This window comes from Tachypleus tridentatus, chromosome 7, assembly GCF_004210375.1.
Source record: "Tachypleus tridentatus isolate NWPU-2018 chromosome 7, ASM421037v1, whole genome shotgun sequence".
NCBI classification, from domain to species: Eukaryota; Metazoa; Arthropoda; class Merostomata; order Xiphosura; family Limulidae; genus Tachypleus; species Tachypleus tridentatus.
Genome location: NC_134831.1, coordinates 101,155,981 through 101,163,294, shown reverse-complemented (window position 1 = coordinate 101,163,294; position 7,314 = coordinate 101,155,981). Strand labels below are relative to the sequence as shown.

At 33.8% G+C, this 7,314-nt stretch overlaps 1 protein-coding gene across 2 annotated transcripts in view; it reads left to right on the top strand.

The window, feature by feature from the left end:
• The first annotated feature begins 4,913 nt into the window (after positions 1-4,913).
• LOC143256299 (CUE domain-containing protein 1-like) overlaps positions 4,914-7,314 on the top strand; it is an 87,844-nt gene continuing 85,443 nt past the window's right edge. The window contains exon 1 of one of the 2 annotated variants that reach the window (XM_076513363.1): positions 4,914-5,736. The gene's annotated coding sequence lies outside the window, so the exon portion shown is untranslated. Of the gene's footprint in view, positions 5,786-7,314 lie in introns of both variants that reach the window. The other variant, XM_076513362.1, reaches the window with a different exon arrangement.

The window sequence follows — 7,314 nt, the reverse complement described above, 5'->3', positions numbered from 1 at the left end:
GAATGATTGTCTTCTTACTTTTTGCACAGAAATTCGGTGACTGAAGAAAACTTGTTTTTGGTCAGCGTTTTCCAGTTGGTAGTTCATAAACCTTAAGAAGTTCGAGAGATATTTTTGGTGGATTCATGATTGGTAATGGTGTCTTTTTCACCTTCCTAGTCCTACAATTCTTATCAGTTTGTTTGTTTTGAATTTCACGCAAAGCTACTCGAGAGCTATCTGCACTAGTCGTCCCTAATTTAGCAGTGTGAGACTAGAGGGAAGGCAGCTAGTCATCACCACCCACCGCCAACTCTTGGGCTACTCTTTTACCAACGAATAGTGGGATTGACCATCACATATAACGCCCCCACGGCTGAAAGGGCAGGCATGTTTGGTGCGACCGGGATTCGAACCCACGACCCTCAGATTACGAGTCGAACCCCTTAACACACTTGGCCATGCCGGGCCCTAAAAGGGGCTAGCATGTTTGGTATGACAGGGATTCGAACCCATGACCCTCAGATTACGAGTCGAGTGCCTTAACCACCTGGCCATGCTGGGCCTAATTCTTATCAGTATTTTAATTTGCTTCTAATTTATTAATTTTTACGGAAGTAAGTAGCTAAATGCAGAGCTAGGTTTAAGACTATATCTGATCTGTTGAACCGAAGTTTGATGCCCTGTGTTTTGCAAAACTAGCGCATAAGTTTTATTAGATTTAGTTAAATAGTTTTGTTTTTAGTTTCTTATTATGCTTCATTAATTATATATCAGTTTTATTAGGTAGTAACTCTAAACTAATGACAATAACAGACATTCTGATCCTACTGTAAATGTGTTGCACACTGTGTGCTTCAGAAATATTTTATTTTAAGAAATTCACACGTTCAAAAGTTGTTTTATTTTACAAAATTTATGACTGCTTGAAAGAGGTTCACTGCGAAAACTGTTAATACTCAAGAAGTCCGCGAATAAAAAAAAAAAAGGTAAGAAACTGCTGTGTTCAGTAATCATGGCCAATTTTACTTTTCTGTTCAGTTAATGAAGTTAACAATCTGAGTTAATTCAAAATTAATAGCCTTGGCTTTTCAACTACTTAAAAATAGAAAAGGTTAGAGATGCAGTCAGGTATTATTAAAGTGTCCACGGTTCTGATTTTTTCCAGTAAAATAGAAATATTTCTGATGGTCATATAACTTTTTATTTTGTGTAACACGACAGCTCAAGAAATATTTAATAATATTAACAGTCTTGAGAACCAGTTATCAAACTGTAGTACTCAAGGCAATGATGACTGGTGGTTTTTGTTTCTTGTGTAACTTGTGCAATAACGTAATAGACGTGTATTTTGTCTACAATAAACAATTATATGTATCATTTATAATAAGGAACACTATAAGTATAAGGAAAGCTGTTAAGTGAAAGAAACAATAGGTACAGTCATGGAATTCACTTCATTAATATTATGGCACCATACATGTACAACCTGGTGGCAAGTGATACGCAGAAGAACAAAAAATGGTGAGAATCTCTTATGTTGAATTTATTGTTCAAAGTCATCAACAAACGAATATTATCATCTTAGAGATGATATTTTTGGCTTTAATTGTTTTTTTCTCTTACTTTTAATGTGCACTTGATATGCAGCACTTTTTTGTGTGTGCACATAAAAACAAGATTAACGATAATCTTAAATATAAATACATTTAACTGAGTGCAGCCTAATGCTTCGAGTTCCAGATGTTTTTCATCCCATCATAAAAAAGATCTAGAAATAGAAGTGTTGATGATATTATAAGAGCAATGGTCAAGCCCCCCGCTAGTACAGCGGTATGTCTCCGGATTTACAATGCTAAAATCAGGGGTTCGATTCCCCTCGGTGGGCTGAGCAGATAGCCCGATGTAGTTTTGCTATAAGAAAAACACACACGCGATGGTCAAATCCAGTTATTCATTCTGACAGTTATTCGTTCTGACAGTATTTGGCAATAGATCCTATTGAATAGTTGCCTTCATTTTTGCCCAGTGGTTCCCAACTTTTTCCATTTATGGATCATTTAGTTCCAACCCCAGTGTTTCATGGACTGCTTCATACAGTATTAATTTCCCAAAGTATTGTATTTGTTATTCACTACAATTAGTTCAACTGAAACAGGATTGCGTTTGAAAACAGGCGTGAAAATAAACATAAACTTATTAAAATGAACAACTGGTCAAAGCCCAATCAATTCATGAGTAGTAGGACATTGCAATTGGTACATCTAATTTTTGCACTCGACGCGTAGTCTGAGGGTCGCGGGTTCGAATCCCCGTCATGTCAAAAATGCTCGTCCTTTCAGCCGTGGGGGCGTTATAATATGAAGGTCAATCAAACTATTTGTTGGTGAAAGAGTAGCCCAAGAGTTGGTAGTGGGTGGTTATGACTAGTTTCCTTCCCTCTAGCCTTACAATGTTAAATTAGGGACGGCTAGCGCAGATAGCCCTCATGTAGGTTTTCGCGAAATTAAAAAAAACAAAATAATTTTTTTTTTCCCATAACAACATGCGTATGGGAAGTTAATGACATTACGCTGCAAATAAGGAACCTTTTTATGTCCGTCTATCTGTTTTTGACAAACATTATTCAACTTATAACGATTACTATGAAACTTTTAGGGGACCTTCAGTATACACCAGAGCATAAATGCCGAAATCAGGATTGGCATGTGTTGGGAAGTAAAATATAACTAACCTTCAATATTTTATTGACTTTTTATTATCATTACTTAGTCTTCTTCTATGCAGTTGGTTGATGTGCTGCCTGTTACATTTGAATTTCTCGCAGGGTTACACGAGGGTTATCTGCGCTAACCATCCCTCATTTAGCAATGAAAGACTAAAAGGAAGGCAGCTAGTTATCACCACTTATCGTCAACTCTTGGGGTTTTCTTTTACCAACACATAGTGGAATTTATCATCACATTACAACGCCCTCGTGACTGAAAGAGCGAACACATTTGGTGGAACAGGGATCCAAACCCGTAACCCTCAGAGTGGGAGTAAAGCGCCCTAACTATGTTTGGAAACTGCCTGAAGTGAAAGAATACTACAGTGGTTTTGCAAATTCTAAACATTATGCTCTTAGCAACGTTTTGTGTGTCTGTTTAATGTTTATATTAGTAATTATATGAAACATTTCTATAATTTGCATGACTTACTATTTTGTAGTACGCGGCAAATAATATAATTTGTATTGTTTGTGTTTTTCTTATAGCAAAGCCACATTGGGCTATCTGCTGTGTCTACTCGGGGAATCGAACCCCTGATTTTAGGGTTGTAAATCCAAAGACTTACCGCTGTCCTAGCGGGGACTCTAATTTGTATGTATAGTTTGTTTATCTCAGACAAAAGCCACACTGGACTATCTGCTGTGTCCATTTACCATAAGCAATGGAACCTGGAATTTTAGCTTTCTAAGTCCGACAACTTGCTGCTATCCCACAGAGGGACTTATAAATATAATACATTACTTGCTATTGTGTGAAACGGCCCGGCATGGCCAGGTGGTTAAGGCACTCGACTCGCGGGTTCAAATCCCTGTCACACCAAATATGCTCGTCCTTTCAGCTGTGAGGGCGTTATAATGCGACGGTCAACCCCACTATTTGTTAGTAAAAGAGTAGCCCAAAAGTTGGCGGTGGGTGGTGATGACTAACTGCCTTCCCTCTGGTCTTACACTGCAAAATTGGGGACGGCTAATGCAGATAGCCCTCGTGTAGGGCTGTACGCTATATATATAGCTATATAGCTATACGCGAAATTCAAAACAAAAACAATTGTGTGAAACTGATGAATAAGATGTTTTACTGATTTTCAGGCAATTGTTATTTATTTATGCTTGATTCCTGCCAATGTTTTGTACGTTGGGATGTATTGACCCAAAGGAAATGTAACATCTCTTATTCATTTTTCATATTTTCACTAGTTTGGTACCCATTTCAATTTTACCTTTTGCTACTAGCTGTTACAATGTTGGTTAATGTTACATATGTATGTCATCCACTTAAAGCTAATGAAATAATTGCCTCATTTGGCATATGTACCTTTGCTAATTGAAGCAAAGCAACCTGTCAGTAAAGCATAGAAAAAACTCACATTGAAAGCAGTTCCCTTTCTTGCAGGTTTTTATTAACTTAATTCTTTTAAAAATTGTTATTATTATTAGTATCAAGTCCTTAGCTGGTACAGCGGTAAGTCTACGGATTTACAACGCTAAAATCAGGAGTTCGATTTCCCTGGATGGACTCAGCAGATAGCGCGATGTGGCTTTGCTATAAGAAAACATACACACATAAGAATCAAACATACGGTTGACATGCTACTTTCCGAGCAGTCAGTTAGGGTCTATCAATGGAAAGTTCAGAGAATATTGAGTTATGAAGTATGTGTTGCTTTATTTATTTATATAACACCAAGCGAGTTTATCATGACAAAATGAATGATATTCAACGGACAGTCCTTATTTACAATAAACACTAGGACCTTGCAGTGGGTTAGTGTTGATGTGGAACTGGTAAGAAATGTGTAATGAAACATTCAATATTTTCTCCCCCTTTTCTAAGCTATAAGAATAAAAATACATATAAAAATGCAAAATCTAAATTGAGTCTCAGAGTTTAAAATAAATGTAATTTGTAAAATTTGTAATTGGTAAAACACCAATTTAAACTTCCTGAAATTCTAAGCAAAGGTTTTTCAAAAAAATTGTAAACGTTACAAAAGTTGATGTTAGGAAAACGTTACCACGTAGTCAGACTTACTAATGTTACTTTTATAGGGTCAAATATGGCTTTATATACAAAATACGAAAACATCAAGAAAAACCAGGTTTGCACACGTCACCTTCGTCCACTGCAATCTGAGCGCAGGTGCGTGATAGTGCACAACCGTTAACAGATTTATGAACTGAAAAAAATAATCGTTTATCTCATCATGAAACGTACTATATTTTCTTGTGTGCTGGATAAATGAGATTCTTAATTCAGTGGCTTAGTTAAGCGATTCTCTAAACTGAACTAAAACAGAAAATTCTAAAAATTACGTATTAACTAGAGGGGGGGATCTAATGTATCGTGCAGTCCTGTTTTACAGTGGTTTGACTACGGCTGTTTCTAACTGCAATAACGTACCAATACGTATTGATAAGGTTATAAAAGTATTGAAAGAACCGTAATATTTGAAAATATTAGATCATAAAATCTAATTGGCATGATAACCGATGTTTTTAATACACTATATTTTGCTATGGGTATAAAAGTAATGAAACAACTGTAATATTTTAAAATATATTATAAAAAATCTTTTAGGTATATTACTGGGTCCCAAATTATTTCATTATTAGTTCAGCAACTGTTTTTGAACAATTACTCTAATAAATTTTCCAGTTATTTTTGTAATATTATATTTTGTTTCCATCCAAATGTAAAACTTTCGCAGATAATTAAATTAAAACGTTGTACCATGCATACCTACAAGCAGACGACGTTCTGACACATACCACAAGGGAGTGTAGTTAAAATTCAATTAAGGTTTTCTGTGTGATCGGTAGCTTTTTCACACGAATAGTGAACTATTACACTGCGTGTTATAGGCTATTTATGAAGCTATTACTACTTCTCATAGCTTAGCTGTAACTCTCTAAGTTCTTCAGAGAATAATAGAACGTATTAAGAGGCTAATGAAAATTCAATCTCAACACGACATCCAACCGCTCTTGTAGGTTATAGTGCATTGGTGGTTGACTTCGTTGGTTTTATTCGTTTCGGTAAATTATGTTTGCTATAAGTACAGTGTTATTATTAGTAGATTATAATATGTTATAAGATATGTAACACGTATAAATATTTGGTAATTAAATTGTTTGCGAAATTAAAAGCAAAAATTTTATTTTTATCAGCAGTATTACTTATTATTGGTTGTACTAGTTCATATAGTATTAACAATAACAGTGCCAAACCTGTACTAGTGTATGAGCAGTTCAGATAATGATTAATAATAAACTAGTATTTATCGAATATTATATGATTAAATGATCAAGAAATTACATATTACTTCCCAAATCTTTGACCACAATAATAGTATTAGTGTTACATCAAATAATGCTAATAATATTTAGTAATAGTTTCTGTTTGTTTTACAAAGATGATAGAAAGGTACTGTTTCAGTATTCAAGTAGTTCTTGTTTTGTACGAAAGGGAATTGCAAGTCTTAAACTCATAATAAGTCGTATTTCCAAACCTTTTTCATTCTTCTAGAAAAAAAATCTATAACCATTTTTGACTCTACTCCAGTCTAATCTTCTAGACTAAAGAAAGAGGTATAAAATTGTTTTTTTTTCTAAGATGGAGTAGAGTAAATAAATCATATCCATTGGGCCAACTCTTAAAAAATATATATATAAACTAAATACAATAAAAACTGAAAAACAGTCAATTTAAAACTATAGTCTCTCGTATCCTAAATACACATTCAAAATAACTTAACAATACAAACCTTTTAATTGGGCAAATCATTTCACATATTGTTAACTACAAATAAGGGAATAATAACATTCTTAAAGATCAAGTGTGGACATTTAATACTAAATAGTTCATTACCTCTTTTTAATTTCACATTTGTGTTTTTTTTTAATTTCATCAGTCCAACAAAATTCATACCCAAGAGTTTCTAACTTTTCTTTGTAAGCCTGAAGGTGACCTAAGATTGTCGAGACCTTATTCTGTACTTTGTATAGAAATTAACTCTAATTAAAATAATCTGTCTTCAGAATACAGGGCTAGATCTGTTTTTACTGAAACTCAAGTTCTCACTTAATGTTTTTTTAATTTTACCTTTAATTGTAAGAGTTTTTATATTTAAAAACTGGAAAATAATGTATGTTTATGTAATAAAAAAGTAAATTTCACAAGTTTATGAAGCAGGAAGGTCCCATTCTGAAAACTAATTAAATGTTTGATACCAGTGTTTATATTTCTTCAGTTTTTATCAAGAAATATATTACATTTTATAATATTCTAAAATAAAATCCAATAACAGTAGCCATCCTCTAAAACTCAAGAATCGGAGATTTTGATCATCTGAATTTTTTTTATCTGTATCTCTGCTTTACACTGATCTTGTATTTTATATGACTTTTTGTTTTTACTGAGAAATTACAACTTTAGTGTTTCATAGGTACAAGTGCAGTACCTATTTTTCTTTATAGAAGATCATTAAAGTAAAATTAATATGATTTCTAGATATAAATAAGTTTTGTATAATAGTTAAATCCACTTTGTGAAATGACCTCCATCT